Consider the following 23,090-nt stretch of genomic DNA (forward strand, 5'->3'; position numbering starts at 1 on the left):
AAACAGAAGCAATGGGGACAGTGGACAGAGCGTGAGGTTAGGCACTACGGACCTGGAACTGGTGTGTAAATGCTGTAACCACAGAATCACAGAACGGTTTGGGCTGAAGCAACCTTAAAGCTCATCCAGTTCCAACCCCTGCCACAGGCAGGGACACCTTCCATAGAGCAGCTTGCTCCAAGCCTCTGTATCCAACCTGGCCTTGAGCACTGCCAGGGATGGGGCATTCACCACCTCTTTGGGCAGCCTGTTCCAGTAATCAAACCCTACCCATCTGTAAGTGTATTTGAAAGCCACGCATCTTGTGCCACCTGAAAGCAAAGACACTGATCCATACACACAGTTGTAAATCACTGCGTATACAGATGAAAACCCATTTGTAGGAACCAGCTGCCCATGCCTGAGGCCAGCCAAAGCTTACCAACCACAGACTGCAAGGCTGAAGTGACTGTTACATAGAAAACCACTGGCAGCTCTCACCCATACCACCTGCAAGTAGGATCAAGGACAGCACAACATCCAAGCACATTATCAGCAAGTGGCTCATCTTTGGGAGTTTTTAGGCACACTTTCCTTCGTGCATCCACACCCACTCTTACATTCCCATTAATGGCTGGTCTATAATCCTAAAAAGCAGCACGTTCTAGCCTAAGGGTAACTAAATTAGAGTGAGCCACACAGAAGCTAAAATCAGAGTGAGAACTAAGTGCACTACTTTTGCCTCAATAAAGACGTTCCCTCAGAGAGCCCCTGCACAGCCTAAGATCTATAAAAGAGCTTGTTATTTTATAGAATCACAGAATCAGCCAGGTTGGAAAAGCCCTTCAAGCTCATCCAGTCCAACCTTACCCCAGCTCTGCCAAGGCCACCACTGACCCATGGCACTGAGGCCTCGTCTCCACGCTGTGTGAGCACTCGCAGGGCCGGTGCCTGCAGCCCTGCCCTGGGCAGCCTGTTCCAATGCCTGAGCACCCTCTGGGGCAGGAATTGTTCCTCAGCTCCATCTAAACCTGCCCTGGTGCAGCTTGAGGCCGGTTCCTCTTGTCCCATCCCTTGTTCCTTGGGAGCAGAGCCCAGCCCCTCCTGGCTCCATCCTCCTGTCAGGCACTTGTAGGGAGCCATCAGGTCCCCCCTGAGCCTTCTCTTCTCCATCTGACCCCCCCAGGTCCCTCAGCCGTTCCCCATCACACTTGGGCTCCAGGCCCTGCACCAGCTCCATTCCCTTCTCTGGCCCCGCTCCAGCCCCTCAATGTCTCTCTTGTAGTGAGGGGCCCAGAGCTGAACACAGGATTTGAGGTGCCAATGTCCTCTGAATCTGGTCATGACCAGTTAGGTCCTTTCCCAAGGACACTAAGAATGAAGGTCAAAAATAATTCAGTAATCGTACGTTTTAACATCCAACAACCTATGGAGCATCAGAAGCGGCTGCAGATCGCAGCAGGGAGAATTTCCTAACAGATGACAACAGAAGTGCAAGGGGGCAACGCACAATTCTCTCTGTTTGAAAGACAAGGTTAAGAAACCCCTTTTTCTGTTGCAACGAGTTGGGTTTTCAAAGCGCGACCTCCCTGCCCCTGTGCATTTGTCAGGTTTGGGTTTGGAGATATTCAAGGCTCAACATTACAGTAAAAGACCATGGAATTCTCAAATAGCTCAGTTTTGTGCTAACCCTAATTCGTAATCATGCTGGCCTTGCAAGCATGGTGTGAAATGTGCTGAGCTAGACAGCTGGGAAGGGGTGGGTGTGAAGAGAGGGGGTGGTGTTGGGTTGTTATTAGTATTGCGCTTGTGGTGTTCAACCCTTCCACTCCCCAAAATCCATATTCAGGAGGCTACAGGGAGGAAGAGGATGGTTTTACTGACAGATATCTGGTCAGGTTCTAAAAGCATCCACACCTTCATTTGCAGTGAATGAATCTGCATACAGGAAACCTGGAGAGGGGCTTTGGATAAGGGCCTGTAGGGACAGGCCAAGGGGAATGGCTTGAACCTGCCCGAGGGGAGACTGAGATGAGCTCTTAGGCAGAAGCTCTTCCCTGTGAGGGTGCTGAGGCGCTGGCACAGGGTGCCCAGAGAAGCTGTGGCTGCCCCATCCCTGGCAGTGCTCAAGGCCAGGTTGGACACAGGGGCTTGGAGCAAGCTGCTCCAGTGGAAGGGGTCCCTGCCCATGGCAGGGGTTGGAACTGGGTGAGCTTTAAGGTTCCTTTTAACACAAACCAGTCTGGGATCCTATGATGAGTATACAGTCTCCCTCATAATTACTTTGGTGACCAAATCACATCTGTATTTCCAGCCTGGAGCCCTGAGTAAGATAGAAAGTTGTGCTGCTCGGATTTTGTCCATGTAAGGTTCCCTCTAAAACCCTTAATTTCTTCAAAACCCTTCAAAAGGCACCTATTGAGAAATGCTTTATAATGAAACCAATAAAGAAAATTCCCTGAGCTCTGAGTACTGCACAAAATTAAACCTTAACTCAAGTTCTAGGAAGGATCATCAGTTTTTCATGTAAAACTGTGGTGAGATGTGACTGAAGCCCTCAACCCTACCTACCCATGCCTAAGTCTCATACTTCATTTCCTATCTCAAGGCAGTCATAACAGTAAGATAGGTTTGCTCTGTAATTTTCCTGATCTCAGTCAAACCCAACACAAAGCATAATTCTGGTTGAACTTGGCTGTGGACTGAGGAAAGAAAAAGCATTGAGGCAATCTACCAAATTTAGTGTGCTTTTGCTACCTGAAGTATAGAAATCCCAGACTGGTTTGGGTTGGATGGGACCTTAAAGCTCATCCAGCTCCAACCCCTGCCATGGGCAGGGACCCCTTCCACTGGAGCAGCTTGCTCCAAGCCCCTGTGTCCAACCTGGCCTTGAGCACTGCCAGGGATGGGGCAGCCACAGCTTTTCTGAAGTATGGGTACCCAGCGCCTGAAGGGTGTCTGAAGGGTGCCAGCGCCTCAGCACCCTCACAGGGGAGAGCTTCTGCCTTAGATCCAACCTGAACTTCCCCTGTTTCAGTTTGAACCCATCACCCCTTGTCCTATCACTGCAGTCCCTGATGAAGAGCCCCTCTCCAGCATCCTTGTAGTCCCCTTCAGACACTGGAAGCTGCTCTGAGGTTTCCACACAGCTTCTCCTCACCAGGCTGAGCAGCCCCAATGTTCTCAGCCTGTCTCCATACAGGAGGTGCTCCAGCCCCTGATCATCCTCGTGGCCTCCTCTGGACTTGCTCCATGAGCTCCATGTCCTTCTCTAAATGGACATTGGGCACTTCACACATGACGGATCGTCGCCATGTGGTGTGCAAGCTTACATGGATCATTTGGGTTGGAAAAGACCTCTCAGATCAAGTCCAGCTGTTAACCCAGCACTGCTAAAGGCCACCACTAAACCATGTCACTAAGCACCACACTGACATGTCTTCTACACCTCTCCAGGGATGTTGACTCAACCACAGCCCTGGTCAGCCTGTTCCAGTGCTTGACTATCCTTTCAGGGTAACCTCCAGTCTAAACCTCCCATGGTGCAACTTGAGGCCAGTTCCTCTTGTCCTATCACTTGTTACTTGGGAAAACAGACTGATACAAACCTACCTACAACTGTTGTATAACACAAGGAACATGAGCAAGTCAAGCCAGTGCTCTATTTCTTATGCAACTGTTGATCAATGCTTTATTTTGCCCCCCTAATCTACTCTTCAGAGTACTTCAAAAGGTCAGTACCCCCCCCCCCCCCCAGCAAGAACTATGAAAAGCAACCTTGGGCTGTTTCATGGCTCATCTCCCAAGGTAACATGTTTAAGGGGACACGATGCCACCTTATTTCAGCCTCTGTAATGTTTTCTTTAGACAGGTACGCACTGTCTCAGTGAGAAAACATTATCTTGTGCGTGTCCCATTAAAGAGATTAATCTGTTCAACACCTGATGATTCACTCACCCACATGCTGAAAGTCCACATGAAAATGACTCATTCTGTCCGTAAGAATAATCACCTGGGATAGCAAAGTCCCCTCATCTTTTCCAGAGCTGGTAACTGTTTTCTTACACACAGCAAGTGGATGCTGTCCTGTTACACTACAAGTGACATGAAGGAACAGCAGATACGGGTAATTTTATAGTCTAGGTAATAGTAAGATTACTTGAGAGGAAGTCTGTAGATAACCAAAGTATTGGTAGAGGAAACAGTAACACTCCATAGTGCCCTCGTGGTTGAAGGCAGCCTTCCAGTATCTGAAGGGGGCTACAAGGATGCTGGAGAGGGGCTCTTCATCAGGGACTGTAGCAGTAGGACAAGGGGTGATGGGTTCAAACTGAAATAGGGGAAGTTCAGTTCCCCTGAATGTGCAGGTTGGAGATAAGGAAGAAGCTCTGTACTGTGGGGTGGTGAGGCACAGGGTGCCCAGAGCAGTTGTAAGTGCTCCATCCCTGGCACGGGCCAGGGATGGACGGGGCTTGGAGCAACCTGGTCTAGGGGAAGGCATCACTACCATTAGCAGGGGATTAGAATTAGGTGACCTTACGGTCTTTTCCAACCAAAACCGTTCTATGATTTTAATCCTCACAAATCAAAGCCACCCATTTCCAAGGAAGAAATGCAGGCTCCTCCTCAGTCACTTGGGACACTTCATACCCAGAAAACGGCTCTGAAGTAACTGAATCACCCAGTATGGACTGCCAGTGCAAGGCAAAGCTGTATTAAAGGCTTGGCTGACAACTCTCAGTGTTCTGAGTCCTAAGCTAAATCCAGAGCTAGAACTTCACGTCCAGCTCCGACATCCACACTGTGAGGATGCTGAAGTACTGGCGAGCATTCAAAGGAAGACCTCAGAAAAGAGTTGGTCTGACTGGGATTAAAGGTCTCCTTTATTAGGCAGAACGTGAGTATTTGGACCTGGGTTTATAGGTACTTTGTGAATATGATAAATAACAACCAACCCTGCAATCTCCGGAGTGAAAGGCACAGCAAGATGCTACAGCTGGAAGCCAAACAAGCTCCAATGTGAAATAACTTGTCACTTCCTGGCAATGGGATTGTTAAATATTTATCCCTACTCGGTGTGTTTGGGCAGGAGAGCTCTCTAAAGGCACTCCAAATATGAACTTCTGTGCAAAAATGCTTATCTTGCATGCAAAGCCAGACTGCATTACAGGCTTGGTATAGAGATATGCATCTGCAATGTATCAAAAGCTAGCTAGGAAATCCTAAAACTAGTATTGAAGTTAATTGTAATGCTTCATTTTATTTTTACTGCTATGCAATGCTTACTGCTGCGTGCTGCCCGTGCTCTTTTAACTTGAAAGAAGCACTTTAAAGATGGTTTCCCCCCCCACCTCAATAAACATCTCTGCAAAAATACAAGCATGGAAAATACCTGATCTGCTGTTTTTCTGTCACCTCATTACTTCATGGAAGCTAAAGACAGAAAGGAAAGAAAATACAGAACCTAAATACAGGTGAGAAACAGATGGTCACTTACGCATTATTAGAATATGAGGAGGATTTATGTAAATAGAGGACATCAGTTTAGCCAAAAAAGCTATTAACAGAAGTGAACGAAGACATGCTTGCTGCTTTCATGGCACAGCTCCCCCTTCCCAGCCCTCCCATCATCCAAACACCTTTTATTGCCACCCCTTCTGTCACTCCAGAGCCTGAAGTTAGGATGTACTTGAAGGAATGGAAGTGGATGGTACACACAGTTCAGTAACTCAGTAAGAGATCTGACTTTCAGAGCACATACTCTGCCTCCATCACTAACACGTGCACGGAGCATCCCGAGAGGAAAGGGGAATGGAAAGAACAAACTGATCAGCATCACGAATGTGTCCTGGCAGATGAGTAACAGTAGGAGAAATGCTGTAGGAAAACAAGATTGTTTCTTGACACAGAAAAATGAAGGATATAGATTCTGAACACTGAAGCTGAAGAATCAAACTGAAAAGCACTGGTTTATATTTGACCTTTGATCTATACTGAAAAATATCATCCCAGAAACCACACTCTAAGCAGGCTCTCAGATAGTGTTTATTGAAAACTCACAGGTTGTTCCTCAGGAACTGCATTCTATGTATTTAACCCTTAAATATTTATTATTTCTTATTTATGCTGGGTCCTAAATCTTCAAAATCTCCGCTACAGACAAAGATTCTGCCTTCCGGGATACTCAAACATCTCGAGCGCAGCTCATTCCTCTGGTTTACTCCATCACTCTCCTGCCCTTAAATCATATCCCTCTGAAACTATCATAGACTCATAGCATCACAGAATGGTTCAGACTGGAAAGGCCCTTAAGCTCACCCAGTTCCAACCCTCCTGCTGTGGGCACGGACACCTCACACGAAACCATGTCACCCAAGGCTCTGTCCAACCTGGCCTTGAACACCGCCAGGGATGGAGCATTCACCACTTCTTTGTTCCTCTTCCCTAATGCATAGAGCAAGTGAAATCATGCAGTACTGGACAAGGCACCCTACACTTCCTGGTTTACTTCTAATTCTCTGTTTTAAAAGACTAATTTAAACCGAATAAGGCATAACTGACTCATTTTTGATTCTGAGTCATTCTGAGGCTGTGGATTCCTATGTCAGACTCTCTATACTCCGAAGGTGGTCTCACAAGATAGCAATTTCTAAGCAGCTTTAGAATCATGACATTCACCAAGCAGGAAACAGCAACCGGTCACTATCTTCATTCTACACTGAAAATAATCAAGCCTTCCTTCACTGAATATAGGAAGAGCTTTGAGCAAACAGAGCAGGTAAAATAAGCCACACTGTTTCACAGGAGATAAAAGCAGGGAAATTCCCCTTCTGGCTTGCACTGTTTGAACTACAGGCCTTGAACTTGGAGAACACAAAACCCCTCCCGAGAGCCGTAGGAGATCAGGGCAACTTCCTTCCCACAGGCCCGTGCTGGGGGCTGCACATGAAGAGCACACAAAGCACATCCTAAATAGGTGCCCATTCTGGTGTTTTATTCCCTTTTAATATTCTGCAAACCCAAATACATTGGGTTTATGCAGTAACTGCCAGCGTATCATTTACTCTGTGAGACTGGAATTTAACACCTTAAGGATGCAATCCTAGCAACCTAAGTGCATTCCAGCAGCCTGGAATACTCGTATTTCTGGGGAACTCCACAGACCCATAGAACGGTTTGCATTGGAAGGGACCTTAAAGCTGATCCAGCCCCAACCTCTGCCACAGGCAGGGACCCCTTCCACTGGAGCAGCTTGCTCCAAGCCCCTGTGTCCAGCCTGGCCTTGAGCACTGCCAGGGATGGGGCAGCCACAGCTTCTCTGGGCACCCTGTGCCAGCGCCTCAGCACCCTCACAGGGAAGAGCTTCTGCCTAAGAGCTCATCTCCGTCTCCCCTTTGGCAGGTTCAAGCCATTCCCCTTGCCCTGTCCCTACAGGCCCTTGTCCCAAGCCCCTCTCCAGGTTTCCTGTAGCCCCTTTAGGCACTGGAACTGCTCTAAGGTCTCCACTTCAGGAGCCTTCTCTTCTCCAGCTGCCCCAGCCCAGCTCTCTCAGCCTGGCTCCACAGGAGACACTGAAGTATTTAGCACAGTTTCTGAATCTTGTAATTTTATGAAAATACTCCAACTGCTCTGCATTCTTCTCCCAATTCCTGTTCCCAGAATTACCAGGTTATGTAAGGGATCTGGGGTGCCAATAATGAAACATTTTCTAGTCTCCAAGGTAGCACAGAAATGCCTGAAATTTGGCTGACATTCCTCCCCCCTCCAAAAATCAAACCCTAGAAGGCACAGAAAAAGATCTCTGAATGTTATTTATAAACAGTGTCATTAATTAATTATGAAGGCAGAAGTTCCTTACTGTGAGGGTGCTGAGGCGATGGAACAGGGTGCCCAAAGACATGGTAAATGCCCCATCCCTGGCAGCGTTCAAGGCCGGGCTGGACATAGCCTTGGGCGACACGGTCTGGTGTGAGGTGTCCCTGCCCATGGCAGGGGACTAGAACTAGATGAGCGTGAAGGTCCTTTCCAACACAAAGCATTCCATGATTCTATGATTGGAAAACTACTGGCTTAATTGTGCCCAAACCCTTGGTCAGGAATATTGACAGGTTCCTGCACTTCTGTCAGGTCTTTGATACCAAGAGAAAAGAAAAACAAGGGAAGAACAAAAAGGACTGTTTGGCAGCACAGTTTTCCAACCTTTTCAATATTACCAGCACCTGATGTAAGTACTAAAATAAGTATGTATGGCTTTAATGAAACACATGAGTTAAACTGACATTTCCTTCCAAGATCACTGCAGAAAGCACTGTCAGATCAGTGAACAGAGTAAATCCTGCAGGAGCTCTTCTCCATGAATGACAGCAAAACACAGCTTTGGCAACTTATTGCTTCGAGTTCATTATGACTCTGGTCCAAAATGACTTTCAGTGGGAGACTTAATGCTTTCTTAGCGAATGCCTACATTAAACATACAAAGAGCATATTAAGTACCTGTTCACAATTAAGAGGATGGTGAAATGGTCCACATGCTTTGTCCAAATACACAAACATATTTTAGAGGAATAATACAAACACTCAAAAGTCCAAGTCCCCCTTAAAACTAAATAGGTGTGTCTTAAAGTTACTGTAAATCAAGAGCAGAAGACAACTAAACCAATGGCTACAATCTAAAATCTATCAGAGAAGCTGGATGCCGAATTCTGTATCAAAGTTTCTTGTGCTGCTCAGAATGATGTGTCTATAATATAGTCATAAGGCAAATATAATACACTCTTATTATATACTATATAATATATATATAGTATATTATGACTACTGCTATAGACGAAGCACTAGGCACCAAGTCATCGTCCCTACTCATCTATCTATACACCTGTATGTATTTCTGGCACTGAGGACAAGTGCCACTGTGTAACCTGGATCCACACATCCCTGCCAGGATCAAACACAGCCTCCTCCTGTCCTCAAAGTGGATGCAGCTCAGATCAGCTGGCCAAGCAGTGCCATGAGTGTGCTGAAAACTAAGAGTGTGGATGGCCACAGCACACTTCAAACCCACTAAACCTTGTTTCCTTTAACAGTACAGGCACAGCTTGTTTCCAGGTTGAGCATCAACAACGGAACAGCAAATTATGACCTAACAAAAAGGGTAAATGACCAAGGAAAGGCAAATCTGCCATAAAGAAAAAGATGAATCCTGCAGTGGACTGGATGGCACATGTAGAATCACAGAGGGGTTTGTGTTGGAAGGGACCTTAAAGCTCATTCAGTTCCAGCCCCTGCCATGGGCAGGGACCCATTCCACTGGAGCAGCTTGCTCCAAGCCCCTGTGTCCAACCTGGCCTTGAGCACTGCCAGGGATGGGGCAGCCACAGCTTCTCTGGGCACCCTGTGCCAGCGCCTCAGCATCCTCACAGGGAAGAGCTTCTGCCTGAGAGCTCATCTCAGTCTCCCCTCAGGCAGGTTAAAGCCATTCTCCTTAGCCTGGCCCTACAGGCCCTTGTCCCAAGCCCCTCTCCAGCTTTCCTGCAGCCCCTTTAGGCACTGGAGCTGCTCTCAGGTCTCCCCTTCAGGAGCCTTCTCTTCTCCAGCGGAAGATTCCCAGCTCCCTCAGTCTGTCATATGCACCCTTTATACCTCAGAGCACTGTTTTCTGCAACTGCAGTTTCATTGTCTACTCACCAAATACCTTCCCAAGCACTGGTACTGCAGGAGTTCCTTTTCCTTCCTTCTCATCCTCTTCATCCTGAGCTCAGCCCCAAAATGTTTTGCATCGGCATTTGGTAAAACTAAGTTTAGATCTTTTGTAGAGTAAAAAATGGATCCAAAATGGACCCCTCTGCAGAATTAAAACCTCCAATTGCAGTTCTGTTCATTTATCTTTCCATACAGTTCATGTGCTGCTATTACAGTAACATATGGCAGGGTGTATTTTTTGAAGTTGGAAGATCTTCAAGGAAGAGAAGCAGCATCATTGTACAAAACTGCTCATGTACCAAAGCAAGCTCTTTCTCAAGTGAATTCCACCTAAGAGTTTAGGATGTTAATCCTCTCCTACCAACACAAATACCCCTCCACATTGAGCACGAAGTTGCCTTTGCACAATTATCTTTAGACTGCTTTTCATGGCAGAACATCAAGAAATAACAACCATGAAGGAAGCTGAAGTTCTCCACGTAGAACAACGATGAGGAAAAGAAGAGTAGATCTTACTACTTGCTGTTTATAGAATTAAAGAATCATGGAATGGTTGGAAAGCACCTCAAGATCATCCAGTTCCAGCCCCTCTGCCATGGGCAGGGACACCTCACACTAAACCATCCCACACAAGACTCTGTCCAACCTGGACTTGAACACCACCAGGGATGGAGCACTCACACCCTCCCTGGGCAACCCATTCCAGTGCCTCACCACCCTTAGAGTAAAGAACTTCCTCCTTATATCCAATGTGAACTTCCCCTGTTTAAGTTTTAACCCGTTACCCCTTGTCCTGTCACTACAGTCTCTAATGAAGAGCATTCCTATAAGCCCCTTTCAGATACTGGAAGGCTGCTCTGAGGTCCCCACGCAGCCTTCTCTTCTCCAGGCTGAACAGCCCCAACTTCCTCAGCCTGTCTTCATACGGGAGGTGCTCCAGCCCCTGATCATCCTCGTGGCCTCCTCTGGACGTGTTCCAGCAGTTCCATGTCCTTTTTATGTTGAGGACACCAGAACTGCACACAATGCTCCAGGTGAGGTCTCACAAGAGCAGAGTAGAGGGGCAGGATCACCTCCTTGAAACTAGTTTGAAACTACTCCAGCCATTAAGAGACTCCCTTGAGTTCTCTGAAAAATCAGCCAGCCAGATGACATTCATCCTAATCCATCTGGATTAGGTGGGTATAACCTTTCACAATGCAAGTTAAGTGAGATGAAACCCTCAGGTCCAGAGGGACCAGAGCTCTGTAGAGCTGCAGAGATGGTATTTGCATTACAAATCTGGGAAGGAGTTACTGTAAACAAGACACATACTGTATCACTGCCAACACCTCAACAGCGCTTCAAACCCTGCGTCAAGAGCCTAAAATAGAAGATACTGGAAATGTCATCCCTGAAATAAGCTCAGGACCCTCCCGAAGGTGAAAACAGACAATGTGAAGGCAGCGAACACAACCCTGATTTCAGTGAGTGCTGAGTAGTCCTCCCTCATATCTGACACACAATGGAGTAACCCTCTTTATTTCCAGGCCTCAGTAACAACAACAAACCCTGAGCATTGATGTCAGGGAGGTTTCTGCCTATGGAATGACTATGAGGTGGTTTCCTTGGGAATCATGGGAAGCACTCAACATCTGACCTACAAGTTACTATAACTGCTACAGTAACTATACAGTTGTATAGTTACTACAAGTTACAACTCCTTGAATGAGTATTCTCCCAAACCACAGACACTTTGTGTTAATTTACCTTAATTATTAGCTGTCATTAAGTGAAAACACCCCTCATCTTCACTGTCCTGAGCCCATTCCTTAGCATCTGTAGTCAATGTATACTTATTTGATGAGAAAAACCTAACAGTGTGCTCGCACCATCCTTCAGTCCTCTAGAAAACACTGTCTTTGCCCAAGAGACCACAGAACATCCCTGTGGAAGCGAACACCTGCATTCAGCCCCGGCTCTGGCATTGTTTGCTGGCCACAAGAGCATTCCCAGCCTGCTAGAAACTGAGACAGATCAGCACTAAACCCCAGCTCTACACTGCAATCTACGTAGCTTTCAGACCAGTCTGCATTCTTGTAGAGGAAGCCACGCACAGGCCAAAAGGGAACAGAAAAAGTTCATTAACCTCAGCCCAAAGGCTGCTTCTGAGTCTGTGTTTGCACTTAGTGGTATTGTCCATTCACCCACACACAAACCTGAGCCTGAGCCTTTCCATAACGTGGAGGGTAAAGCACCACGAAATTTCCAGCCAGTCAGATCAGTCACTTGGATGAACAATCACTTAAAACTAATGTGCTGAAAGATACACTCCAAAGGGGTTAGGTTTGGGGTTTTATTGGGTTGGGGTTTGGGGTTTTTCTTTGGTAGGGTATTAATAACCCCAGACTGACAACAGCTCATCTTAAAACCCCCAAACCAGCTCAATTGATACAGTGCCACTGACCACACAGAGCAATCAGAACGTGGTAACACACAAATTAAACCTGATCTTTAAGGACAGATTTATCTCACCCCATTTCTTCTGCTGAAAATGTTGGGAGTTTCCTCATTCATTTAAGCTCTTCTGGACAAGCAGGGTGGAGACAGGCACTTCCTAAGCACAGCCGAGCCTTTTGATCCCCTCTTGTCATGGCTATCCCCATGCTAGTGGAAGAACTGTTCTTTGGCAATACTTGTCTCTCTACATCTTTAAAGGAAGTAAGTGATTTTTATAGGTTAAGCACTCCAAAATACCACAGTTTACACAGAGCCTGGCTGGTCACCAATGGATCTGGATCCTACTGATGGATCAAGGGGCACTGCTGCCATCCCACACCTCAGCCACACAACCCCAGCTCTGAAATAACTATCACTATTCCTACATTCCCCACACCTCCCAGAGGCTTTGCTGTGGGATCGACATGGCAAGAAATGCAGGCAGGACCCGATTACATCTCAAGGCTGTGGATTTTCCCACTGATTTAAGAGAGGAAGGAAAACCAGGCAAAGCTGCCAACCACCCAAACCACACCGAGCTGCTCCTCACGAACACCATTTCCTTCGTATTTAATTTTGAATCTCACTCATTTTACCCTTTTATGTCACAAAACTCCCCCTTCATTTCACCCACAAAGGCACTGCAAGCCTTCTCCTTGCTTTTCACCATGCCACAGTGATCCACATCACTCTTTCTTAAGCACCCCATTGACTGACAACTCTCTGCAAGTGAAAACACCAGTTCCCAAGATTGAAACACCAGAGTGGGCTTCACTCTACTCAGCTTCAAATGCCTGCTAGGGCTCCATAACCATTCTGGGTGCCAATTCCCACCTACCAACCTGAAGGAACACAGACAGGAACCCCTCTGACCACAGAGATGCTGACAGGAGGGTGAACCAGACTGCTCTTTCCACTGGCCGAGGGCAGCATCCACCGCTGAACCATCAGCCTGGTGCCATTTTGGCTGGTGTAGAGCATTCCAGCTGGATGAGAGCCATAATCCCATATGGAGAAATTCTGTGGCAGGATCCATGTCAGAGTGATTTGACTACCTCAGAGTGCATGAAAGCTCATAAAGCTCAACCCCCCCCTTCCAAGAAAAGCACAACAAGGAAGGACACAGAACCAAGTTCAACAGGACAGGGAGGCTTCCCATGTTCAAGTAGAAAATAGTATCATGGCCCCATGCATGGCAGTTGTAAGTGACAAACATCACCTCTGGAGATGCACTATCAGTGACAAAAATCACCTTTTGAGATGAAGGTGGATCAACTGCAGGATTTCAGAGGGTCAGATAAGCTCTCAGCATTGGCAATGTGATGCAAACACTGCATTTTTAAGACACCTTCATTACCCCTTCTTCAAACAGCTCTCAACACCCACAACAGAAGCAAGGCTTGACCCAGTCCTGAACTGTGTGCACCATCTTCACTGCTGGAGAGTGACTACAACGCACTCAAGTTCTCTATTTGAGCCACCAGTTTTCTCTATTTTTAGTTACACAGCTAAAGAATCCCTGCTTAAGCAGCAGGTTGGCCAAGATGACCTCTGCTAGAGCCCTTCTAACCTCAGGCTTTATGTGGTTAAGAGAAAAGGAAGCTTCACTAGAGGAAACTAAAAAGAACAGGCAAGAAGGTGAAGCTTTCAGTGGCTGACAGCTTGCTAAAGACCTTGTGTTGCATAGGGAAGAACAGGAGAAGTATAACTTAAAAACAAAGAAAACGAAACATTGATCATGCAAAAGGATGTCCTTCAGAAAGTGAAGTCACAGAAACACAGAATGGTTTGGGTTGGAAAGGATCTTAAGCTCATCCAGTTCCAAGCCCCTGCCGTGGGCAGGGACACCTCACACTAAACCATGTCACCCAAGGCTCTGTCCAACCTGGCCTTGAACACTGCAGGGATGGGGCAGCCACAGCTTCTCTGGGCACCCTGTGCCAGCGCCTCAGCACCCTCACAGGGAAGAGCTTCTGCCTGAAATCTGGGATACCAGGAAAACACAAAAACCTCAGCAAACTCAATGTATTTGATTTTCCATGGCAGGGTTTTGGGGGGTGCTGCACGGGTGGTTCTGTGAGAAGCTGCTAGAAGATTCCCCCATGTTCAATAAATCCAACACCGGCAGCTCCAAGATGGACCCACCACTGGCCAAAGCTGAGCCCAGCAGTGATGGTGGCAGTGACAATGTATTTAAGAAGGAGAAAGTTGTACAACAGCAACTGCAGCTGGAGAGGAGTGAGAATATGTGAGAGCAACAGCCCTGCAGACCCCATGGTCAGTGAAGGAGGAGGGAGAAGGTGCTCCAGGCACCAGAGCAGAGATACCCCATACAGCCCATGGAGGGCCCCAAGCCAGAGCAGGGGGATGCCTGAAAGAGGCTGTGTCCCCATAGGAAGCCTGCACTGGATCAGGCTGCTGGTAGGACCTGTGGCCCTGTGGAGAGAGGAGCCCGCACAGAAGCAGGGGAAGAGTAGAAGGAGCCTTTCCCTGAGGAGGAAGGAGCAGCAGAGACAACGTGTAATGAGCTGAGCACAACCCCCATTTCCCCATCCCTCTGCACCACTCACGGCGTGGAGGCAGAGAAACTGGGAGTCAAGTTAAGCCCAGAAGAATGGAGGGGTGGGGGGAAGGTGCTTTAACATACAGTTTCATTTCTCATTACCCTACTCCTGTTCAATAGGCAATAAATGAAAGAGATTTCCCCAAACTGAGTCTGTTTCGCCCATTACTGCAATTGCTGAGTGATCCCTCCCTGCCTTTATCTCATTCCACAAACCTTTCGTTGTATCTTGTCTCCCCTGTCCAGCTCAGGAGGGCAGTGACCGAGCAGCTCTGGTGGGCCCTGGTCAACCCACCACTAAAAACATTGAGAACTGATGTGGCAGGAGACAGCTTTATCAAACACGCTGAAAGTTAGAAGCTTATCAGGAAGTCTGCTGGGTTGATAGGTGATAAAAAGGTACAAGATTCAACAAGTGACAGCCATGAGGAGGGGAAAGAACCTCAAAAACCCTTTCTTTGCCACAGGAAAACGCAAACGAATTCACCATTTAGTACACAACAGTTTAGGGACCTTCCAGCCTGCAGAGAGGACAAGCAGAGGGGATCCTCTCCTTGAGACCTGTTACGCGACAAAGCCCACCAGGGATAAACTACCCAGGAGAACACGGATTCAGCCAGATTCCCAAGGAAACCAGAATGCCAAGCGATGGGCTGCAATATGCAGGACACACACAGGAAGGCTCTGAAGTAGCTCTGATTAATGGCATATTGGGAGTCCCTGGAAGTTAGCAACAGCTCTTGAAGCAAACTCAGCTGGAGTGCAGGAAGGAGGAAGGTCTCATTAATCACCAGTTCATGGACATGCTGAGAACAGAGCTGTTTATACACACACAAAGCTGTAAACTGCTGTACAGGTTTGTAGTTAAGACCTCTCTCATTAAACTTCACAATAAGGATACAGTATGAGGTCTATTAAAGACAAAACATTAAGTGCATCAAAGTAGTTATCCTCAGCCCTTTCCTTCCCACTAGTTATTATACAGCGTGAGAGAGAGAAAACGGAACATGAAATTCAAGTGCATTAATGCAAGCCTCTGTGTTGAGACAAAAAATAGCTGACTCCACACAGAAAATGATGGGTTCCAATTTAGTTTTTCCTGATTAGGAAAGACCTTGGAGTCACTGTAGATAGCTTCCTGAAAGCGCAGTTTTCACAGGGGTTCATAACAGGAGCACTGGAAAAGCCAACAGGGTTTCAGGAGTAATTAGGAAGGGGACAGACACAGCATGAGGAAGCAGCAGGGTGACACTGCACGTTCCTATCCTGAACTGCTGGTTTGGACATCATCATGGAAAGGGGGTAACACAGGGAAAGAACAGGGAAAATGGGACTTACAGAGCAGCTTGCACATGAGGAGAGAGATGGAACTGAGCAGATTCCTCAGCCTGGAAAAGAAAGGACTGCAGGGAGATGGGTTTAAACTGAAACAGGGGAACTTCAGGTTAGATATAAGGAAGAAGTTCTTTACTGTGAGGATGCTGAGGCGCTGGCACAGGTTGCACAGGGAAGTGGTAAATGCTCCATCCCTGGCTGTGTTCAAGACCACGTTGGACAGAGCCTTGGGTGCCATGGTTTAGTGCAAGGCATCCCTGCCTGTGGCAGGTGGTTGGAACTGGATGATCTTAAGGTCTTTTCCAACCCAAACCATTCTACGATTCTATGAGATCGGATATACAGAAGCAATACATGAGAAAGAGACAGGTACCACACAAACACCTTGAAACAAGCATTAGCTTTCTTCTCAGGGTGAATACATACCCTGTGTAATGCACAGCTCTTGGACATCAAAGACAACAGGGTTGACACAGGATTAATCCACAGAAGCAAACACAGGGCTGTGGCTCAGGGCTCCCGAACTGCAGGCTGCTGGAAGGATCCATGACTATGCCACGTGGAGCAGAACAGCATTCCCTTTTCTTCCACGCTTCCCTAAGCTGCAGCTACAGGCTACCGTCAGAAAGAAACAGCTTTATGCTACAGGTCCTTTTGATCTGACCCAGTTTCCTTAATACTACATTAAATGTTTGCTACGTTAATGTTAGAGAACAAGTAACAGTTCTATTGCTAAGATAATTACCCCCACTTCATCATCTAAACCCAGTGCAGATTTATGATTGTGAGATTGATTCAATTCCTTAATTTCCATTACTTAGCATTGTTTTTCCATACACTGGCAATGCAGAGAGAGATGAAAAGTTAAGTACCAACCACGCTGCTTTTGGAAGAATTCATAAAATGAAAGCGTTATGTTGTGAATGAAGTGGGTTTGGCCCTTTTAAACATTCAGGCATCCAAACAGGTGAATCCCTTCCCCACCAGATCTTTCTCAAAGGTGAAATTCCAGATCTACAGCCTGATGATGTATCTTGCACAGGAAATCATCCATTCCTCCCGCCATTTCTTACTGTAACCCCACATTCCCAGTGAAATGACCACAAATTGAGCTGTGCAACGTGCAGAAGCACGTGTACCTACTTTTGGCAGGACTCAGTGCCATTTCAGCGCTTCTTTCCATAGGGATCTGTGCTGGGATCCGCTCCCAGCACTGTTCAATGAATTCAGAAATGACATGAAAAGGGCTCAGCGGTGAGATGACAACGTTTGTTGATGGTATAAGTTATCCACAGTAACAAAGACAGTAGATGAATAGGACAAACTGAGAAAGGACTGGGCATGGATCACTGACTGGACAATACAGCAGTGAAATTCATAAAGCACCTCAAAGTTAAGCGCGAAGCAGGATATCTGGAAATGGGGAAAGTGGTCCTGACTTCACCTATAGGTCAACAGGATCTGAACTGACTCTTAACACGTGGAGATAGTAGACAGGGATGAATTACATCTCTCCCAGTACAAGAAGTGTATTTTAAATGGAGTTCAGGTTCAAAACCTAACGGAAGAATCTGGTTCCTCACTCACCAGGTGGCTATGTCAGTTAAGCTGTAGAACCACGGACACTACATTTCATAACACTCCTCATGGCTTGAAAGGGAGATTTCACAGGTTCTCAAGACAAGGCCAGTAAATATCATGAAAGAAGACCTCCAGCTCAGTAAATCCAGGTACTACACATCTGGAGATTGAATAGCATTAAGAAGGAGGATCCTGTATTCTCATTCCATTCCTGTGCTCCTCAGTTGCCCCCCTTTGGCCATTGCTGGCCATTGCTCACCTACTGCTCTAGATGAGTATAGAAGAACCACTGCTCCTCTACAATCATATTGTCTAACATGGGTATAATACCCCCAAGAACTAAGTGTTAGCACCTCTTCTTGCTTGTTACAAATACCCAATCGTTCATTGGGGATAGCAGTTTAAAGCCACATTCCACCTCTCTACCAGATACGATGCTGTCATTCTTAAGTCTTACTTTTATTTTTAACAGCAGGAAGAGGAAAAAGACATACAACCTAACATAAGGAATTCAAATCACAAAGGGGGAGATGTGAATAGATTAATATAAGCAATTCTATTTCTAAAAGTAGTGTTTTATTAGTTACTTCATTGATTCCCAAGGCTAAACTGGTCCCAGAATGATGATAAAGCAGACTGACCTTTTCATTCTATTCTGGACTTCCTGAACTACACTGAGAAAGCACATCCAAAATGCACAGCACTAACAGCTGGTGGGGAGAAAGGTATCTCATAACTAAGCGCCAGGTCCATCATCTAGTAGATCCATCTAGTAGGTTCATCATCTCCCTGCAAAACCACTGAAACAGCAATGCTGATTTGATGTCCATAAACCACTCCCCCACCTAAGTATGGTAACACTGTTCTCTCATTTTGAAAGGGTGTTGTAACTGCTGTCACTCATTGCTCTGAGCAGTGACTAGGCACTTGGATGGATACAAACAATACACTGGAGTACAATGTGTTTTACTCAACTTCTATGGTTTTATAGTGCTACTGATAGGCAAAACTAGTGTCTTGTGTTGATGCATCTGGAACATGTTCATTATCACTTTGGGGCAGGTGATTCTAGCTCTCTTCTGGTCTCCAATGAGCCAGAGATGGCTCTAAAAGCCTTACGATACATAACTTTACATTGTGTCCCAGGGACCAATGTGCCCAGCACCATTCTAGTCCTCTGGGAAAGTGAAAATCTCTTCTACAACCCGTTAATGGGATGCTTGATGCATCTGCCCGAAAACCTCCAAGCATACAGGGGTCAGGTCACCAAAAGGGTCTGATCATTATCAGAGTTCCCTCCTCCACTAACAGGAAGGTGACTTTCTGTCTATCCCTCTTTCCCTGCGTTTTCTGTTTTTACTCTAGGCTCCCCTTGCCAAAAGGAAAACTCCCTTTGAAAAATCCCACCCTGAAAAATCACCTGGACTTCCAAACAAGAAGAAGAAGGTGTTATCTATCCTAGGAAACAGTCCTATCTACTTAGCAATAGGTATTTGAATGGCACTTTCAAATTACCACACTGTAATTGACTCTTTCAATACAGTTGTTCTGACAGTATAGAAACAGGAGAAAAATGGAATCACCGTATTCAATTAAACTGTAGGAGAATCACCCTATCACTATTCCCACTCTTTTTTCCTTTCAAAAGGACATCAAGCTCCTCAAACATGGAGCATAACATGAATCTTCTGTTACAGAAAGCAGAGTACAAAGAAAATATTACTTTTTATGGGTGCAAACAGCACTAATTCTTAACAGCCAAAGCCACAAAAACTCCTTCTATGCACTCACTTACTGAACAAATCACTGCTCCTCAGCATCTATCTACTCCACTTCAGTCCTGTAGAACTAACTCCTTATTACAAGATAACCTATACACAACATTGGACATCAACCCTGCTTTGCCACTGTATTTTCTTTCACACAGACCAGCTGCCTAAATTTAGCCCTGATGTTTTTATTTCTATTAGGAACTGTGTGAACAAACTCCATGTGGCTCTCCAGTATCCTTGATAGGGAACCACAGGCTTGTATAGGAAGTATGGAAAAGCTGCCAGGGTAAAATGTCTGAGTTGGGATGAGGAGGAGGAACATGTGGGTTGTACCAGTAATCAAGTGCAACTCCACTCAGCATGGCAAGCTCTGGATTGGAAATGCAGTGTGGGGAAAAAAGCAGAGATGAGTACTCATATGAGTACTCTAGTTACACACTGCAAGTTTGTGAAGTGTTAGATACTGATGCTCTATCAGCAGTCCAGGCTGGACCAGCAATGGGGAGAGAGATGTTCCTTTCTAGAGGGCCCTTTTAGAAGTCATCCCTTCAAGAGGGTCTGGAACAGGCACCTTCAGGGGGCTGGTCACCATCTGCTTCAGCACTACCTGGAAACTGAAGTTTCATGATTAGATCCTAACCTACAGTATTTGAGGAAAGACATCACAGAGGCAGCTGCATGGACTTATATGGGGGGGTCCAAGAGGAAACTTCTCCTCTGTGTACTCTCTTGGGAATCCTTCACTACTTCACATGGAATTGGATGATCTTAAGGTCCCTTCCAACCCTAACTATGCTATGATTGCTACTTGGCTATTACATCAGTCACAAACACACATATATGCTCTTTCACAACTACCCACTTCCATCTCTGAGTTACTCAGGCTTCTTGGAAAGCAAAACGTGTGGGTCCACATGCACCGACTACCCCCACTCTCCACGCACCACATCTCAGTTTGTTTCATCCTCACTGTGCTTGGTGCAGACGCTTCACCAGCAAACTCCTTTCACATCTGAAACCAGTTTTTGGGAGACAAACACATCCTCCTCAGCTCCATACTGAAAGGAACTTAACAGCCTGAAGAATTACTTCAAAAAGAAAATCAATTTGGCAGTTCAGCCGTGGTGACAATGAACCACTGAACTGGAAATGAAGTATTAAGGTTGCAAACTGCGCTTGTAACTCAGCTGGTACCTACAAGTGTAGCTTCTTAGATTCTCTAACAGCTGTAAAGGTGACAGTGGAGAGGTTCTATTTGTATCCCCTCCAATCACAAAGCTGCCACACGCAGCTCCTACTTCTTCTTGGACCCACCGTATCTAAAACACAATGATCCTCTTGTGCTGTGGAAGGGATGGAATGTGAAATCCCATCCACATCCCAACAGAATCCCACAAACATTTTGGCAGTTTCAATTCATTATGTAAAGCCCAGATGGCATCCCAAATATTTCTTCTTCAAAATTTAGAACTTCTTTTTTTTGCTCAAAATAAACTACACAAAAGCATCACGCCTCAAATGAACGACACAAAACCATCAAGCAAGGTATCCAGACTTAACTGAACAGCTATTTGGGCTATGGGAAGAACGCGAATGTGGCTTGCTCCCATTTAACTTCACTGTCAGAAATGAAGAAGATCTTCTCCATTCAAATACATTTGAATGACTGGCAGAGAAGGAAGACCTAATAAGCAGATACATCCAGGAACACACTTTGAGGAGAACCCTTCCAGTTAGCTAAAGCCTCACATTGCTATCAACTTCTGGAGCCATGTTTCAAGCTCTCAGAAGGAGACTTGCTCTTTTTGTTGTCATTATTCTAACAGACTTCCTCTGCTTACCTTTTGGGTTTCTCTGTGCAATTTCAGTTCTGAATGTGGGCATGTGGTCTTCAAACTGCTGCTTCTCCAAAGAAACTAAACCTGATTATCAATGCAGTTTCAACACCAACTTAATCTCTGCGTACCCTTTAAGCTATGGGATAAAGATCAATCCCCGATTCTGACTGTCATTTTGCAGTGAGCCCACTCCTACATTCCTTTTAGATCTATCACTTCACTGAATGCCAAAAGAAATCTCAGTGTACTTGGCATGAAGGCTGCGCTTCCTATATTTATGTTCCCACTAATGTATGCTCCATTTTAGTCCTTACCAGCTTAAAATCATCCGTGAGGAAAGATGCCATACAGTGCAAAACAGTTCGTGCAACTGTTTCACTGATGCAAAATACTCTTCACCCACGTTACCCTTCCATTAGCACCTTTATCCTTGATTTTCTCTTTAAATATCCCCCAAAAAAGGAACAGAGAAGGATCCATAGTAATTTCCTTAAAGGAACAGTATACAGTCACATTAATGTTGTTGCTCCCTCCAACTTGCAGCATCTCCAGAAAAGAAATCACCACTTTTTAATTGTACTACCTTAACTTTGCTGGCAGAAGCACATTTGATTCTTCAAGACAGATGAAAATGAAGTGCTCTCTCCAGGCAAGAATTCCTTATATCTGGCACAGTAACACTCCATCCTATTTAATTATTCCACAGGTGGTTGCCTTGGAAACTGCCGAGTAGCTCTTGGATTTGAGGTATCCAGCGTGAGGAAGCAACATGCCTTTGTAGCCACGGCACTCGGATTTGCGCTGGCTGCGGCAGCGGGGTGGCAGAACGGCTGTGAAAACCTGAAAGAGATGGTTAAAATTAACCAGAGGTTCATCATATTGCTCAATTCTCCCCAAAATAACACGTGAGGAATGTCGACAGCCCCTTATACCAGTGGATACAAACCACTGCTCCAGAGGAACACTGCTGATACAGCTTCCCAGCACTGAGCATCACCTTCGGGAGGACAGCACTGAAACACTGGTGCCGAAGGTGCTCAGTAGCTCAGCTCTTAAGATCAAGCAATACGAGCTTCTCCTCAGCTTGCACAGAGACCTTCCTGAGCGTCTGGTCAAGCAACTGCCTGAAATTCAGTGCTATTGTTTTTCTTTGAATAAAAATAGAGTCCCTATTAATAGCTCTCATCATGAATGCTGAATCACTGTATTTTGTATCATACAGCAAATTGCTTCCAACTTCATTTAGCCTTCAAAACCAGGCAAGTTGTGTTTGCTTAAAGCACAATTAAAAGCCTGGCAAAGCAGCTGATTAATTCTGCATTCATGCAGCTTGTATAAAGTATAGAAGAATTTTCCTCTTCCCCCTCTCTGATTTCTCATTATTTCAAAAGCTGAGTATTTGGCATTCAAAACCACACAGAACCAAACGGAAACCCCGCCACAAAACCAGCCCAAAACCTAATTACATTTCTTGTCATTGGTCAGAGTTATTAAATTCAGTGTTTTAAACATCAATTGTCTCCTCACATTCACATTGTGAACACAAGAACCAGGTTAACAGTAAGCCTCAGGAAGAGGATATTCACTAAGGCTCTCAGTCATGCAGATGGTCCCTCCTGCACCCACAGCTGTAGGATAGGGAGGATCTGTGAATACATCCCAAGCCGACAGTGATTTCTCAAGCCCTCACTCACACATGGAATAGTTTGTGTTGGAAAGGACCTCAAGATCATCCAGTTCCAACCCCCTGCCATGGGCAGGGACACCTCCCACTAAACCATGCCACCCAAGGCTCTGTCCAACCTGGCCTTGAACACCGCCAGGGATGGAGCATTCACAGCTTTC

General features: G+C 46.0%; 1 long non-coding RNA gene across 7 annotated transcripts in view; it reads right to left on the reverse strand.

Moving 5' to 3' along the window:
• The window catches only part of LOC136010343 (uncharacterized), a 136,058-nt gene that overhangs the window by 75,960 nt on the left and 37,008 nt on the right, over window positions 1-23,090 (reverse strand). For all 7 annotated transcript variants that reach the window (XR_010610859.1, XR_010610868.1, XR_010610871.1 and 4 more), the window contains exon 2: window positions 21,829-22,085. This is a non-coding gene — a long non-coding RNA (uncharacterized LOC136010343). The remainder of the gene's footprint in view (window positions 1-21,828; window positions 22,086-23,090) is intronic.

The sequence above is a fragment of the Lathamus discolor genome, chromosome 1 (genome assembly GCF_037157495.1).
Source record: "Lathamus discolor isolate bLatDis1 chromosome 1, bLatDis1.hap1, whole genome shotgun sequence".
Lineage (NCBI taxonomy): Eukaryota > Metazoa > Chordata > Aves > Psittaciformes > Psittacidae > Lathamus > Lathamus discolor.